This window comes from Schistocerca americana, chromosome 3, assembly GCF_021461395.2.
Source record: "Schistocerca americana isolate TAMUIC-IGC-003095 chromosome 3, iqSchAmer2.1, whole genome shotgun sequence".
Taxonomy (NCBI): domain Eukaryota; kingdom Metazoa; phylum Arthropoda; class Insecta; order Orthoptera; family Acrididae; genus Schistocerca; species Schistocerca americana.
Window position 1 is genome coordinate 727,641,663 of NC_060121.1, and position 2,848 is coordinate 727,644,510.

Here is a 2,848-nt window from a genome sequence, read left to right on the forward strand (position 1 = left end):
TATGGAGTGAGTAATTTCGTGGGTAGCTACTCGTGCTCCCATTGGCTGATATGACTTGATGTTGACGGTGGAACAGACGCTTTTGGGAGCAGGAGGAATGAAGAGATGGGAAATGAGTTCGGGACACTGATGGAGAAGGGTAGACTCAAGCTTTCTGCTATCGGAGATTGCGGCAGAGTGGTGTATAGACACTTCGAATCGCTTATAGGATCTAACTTACGTGCATTTAAGAGTGCGGTTGAAGAAAATTATGTATTGAGTACATGTCGTGGCTTGATCTGAGTGGGAATTCTGTCACCTTCCGTGTTAAGCTAGATAATTCAAGGAGTGCGATATATTTCAATAATTAACTTCATTTAGTGTAAAACAGCTTTAGGACCATCATTCAATAGGGATGTAGAACTTACTGAATAAACCACCTGTTCTTACAGGCTAAATTCACATTGTTGCCTATGTTTATTACAAATGTTTCCCTGTTAGTTTATGTTCATTAATTTAAAATTCACACAACTAGTCTACCCTCGATTATTTGAACACAGGATCAACTTTTAACAAAATATTTCGCTAGTACAGCGACAGAGAGTAAAGCAGTCCCTGGGACATTTACCAACCAAGCATTACTCAGAGCCGTAGATTGGTCCCTTTGTATCATTAAAAGTAGAACAGCGTCGTCACAAGTTTCTACATACAACAAAGAGAGTAAATGTGGGAGTGTATCCATTAAAAATTTATGGGTTAAGCTACCATTTCAACAAATCATACGGGTGTATCTTAGAAATAAACTTTTGTAATCAAGAAAGACTTTATTTTTATCCTGTACATCAATGGATATTCGGCGGTGGCTCTGGTCACCAGAAATGACGCAAATGAACTTCTTCTGAAGGGATGTGAAGAGCACCAGCCGTCCAAGCATGCTTAACTACTGGCATGCCTGAGAGGTGTAAGACAGTCGATGGTGTGTCTCTGTTAACTCTGCCATGATCATGGTGGTCGACACTTCGAACAATACCTGTAAGGAAATTGTTGTGTATTTGTTACCTACTGTGCTGTACACTGACAGAATACACTGGATACACTGTGCAGAAGGTGTATTGTTACGTCTAGGGGTTCATACACCACTCTTTTTGTTTAGGGTTGTGCAGGGTTACCCAAAGGTCCATTGACATTTGCCTGAAAACAGCTAATCTACTTTTATGTAGATGATTATTGGATGTGGGGTAAGCTGAAGTCTACCGCGCCGGCCGGTGTGGCCGTGCGGTTCTAGGCGCAACAGTTAGGAACCGCGTGACCGCTACGGTCGCAGGTTCGAATCCTGCCTCGGGCATGGATGTGTGTGATATCTTTAGGTTAGTTAGGTTTAAGTAGTTATAAGTTCTAGGGGACTGATGACCACAGATGTTGTTAAGTCCCATAGTGCTCAGAGCCATTTTAGTCTACCGCGAACGTCCAGCCTCATTAAGAGTACTAAACGACAACACCCGACGGCAGTTCCTCACCATACCGATATGCTGTACAGTGCTGTTCACATGTCACTCGATTGTATTCTCCATTGTCCTGCTGATTATTCCGCCTTTTAGGCGCAGTTTTCTACCCAAAAGGCAAGAGTATTGTTGATGAACGACGACCGGCATGTTGAACATTTATTACAAAGAACATCGTTTCCAGAATGAGATTTTCACTCTGCAGCGGAGTGTGCGCTGATATGAAACTTCCTGGCAGATTAAAACTGTGTGCCGGACCGAGACTCGAACTCGGGACCTTTGCCTTTCGCGGGCAAGTGCTCTACCAACTGAGCTACCCAAGCACGACTCACGCCCCGTCCTCACAGCTTTACTTCTGCCAGTATCTCGTCTCCTACCTTCCAAACTTTACAGAAGCTCTCCAGGGTTCGCAGGAGAGCTACTGTAAAGTTTGGAAGGTAGGAGACGAGATACTGGCAGAAGTAAAGCTGTGAGGACGGGGCATGAGTCGTACTTGGGTAGCTCAGTTGGTAGAGCACTTGCCCGCGAAAGGCAAAGGCCCCGAGTTCGAGTCTCGGTCCGGCGCACAGTTTTAATCTGCCAGGAAGTTTCAGAGAACATCGTCTTTGATAAAAATCAGTTGTGCTAGTTAAAGCTTTTGTATCATATCAACCGCCAACAGTAGGTAATTTTATGCACATTTTTCTATAAAACCGCATGTCATTTCAAGCATGTTTGTCAATTTTTACCTCTGTACCAACATTATTACGCGAAGTGTTGAATTTTGAAATGTTAACGGACTTTCGAGTGGCCCTCTACGTTTTCGTAAATGTATATTCAGGCCTTTTTACAACCCTATAATGAGCCCTGGAAGACCGCGGGACGCTGAGGATTGCAAGGCATTTGTCCGGCAGCGCGATGCTTGTCAGAGCAACAAACTCGACACGTTACACCTCCGCTCAGAAATGTCATCCCACCGATTCAACGATTTGAGCATGTCCATATTGACATCGCACGATCTTTGCCTCTACCAGATGGATATCAGTACTACGTGACAGCGATAGATCATTTCTCTTGTGCCTGAAATCTATCTAATGACAGATGGAACAGTGACAACTGTAGCCACGATCTCCTTTCGTGCGTGCACTGCCCACTTCGACGTACCGCTGTACGTCACTAACAACCAGAGTAAACAGTTTGAGTCATGCCTCTTTAAAACAAAAGTTTCTTGGCATGGACCAAATTCTAACCTCTGTCCATCTAATGGTTTAGTGGAACGGCTCCACCGACAGTCAGAGGCCTTTCCCGGGCGTCACGTCACAGAGCATTGGACTGGAAGCCTCCCTGTTGTCCTACTAGACTTCCGATCAGTTTCAAAGATCTCAAAT